Source organism: Gigantopelta aegis, chromosome 3, assembly GCF_016097555.1.
Source record: "Gigantopelta aegis isolate Gae_Host chromosome 3, Gae_host_genome, whole genome shotgun sequence".
Lineage (NCBI taxonomy): Eukaryota > Metazoa > Mollusca > Gastropoda > Neomphalida > Peltospiridae > Gigantopelta > Gigantopelta aegis.
Genome location: NC_054701.1, coordinates 33,271,559 through 33,271,768, shown reverse-complemented (window position 1 = coordinate 33,271,768; position 210 = coordinate 33,271,559).

Sequence of the window (210 nt, the reverse complement as noted above, 5' to 3'; positions counted from 1 at the left end):
GGCAACAAATGTTCAGCATCCGTTTACTCAGCCCATTTGAAGGTAAATTACTTTTACTAACTCTTCTCCAAATGGATATTGCAAGGGAGGGGCCAGGGATTTTGAAAGGGTGTGTGCAACATCAGTTGTTTTACATGACTTGCCATATTTGTATATTCGATATGTCTATCTACATTTCAGATGTACTCGCAATTCCTAGACGCGGATTTA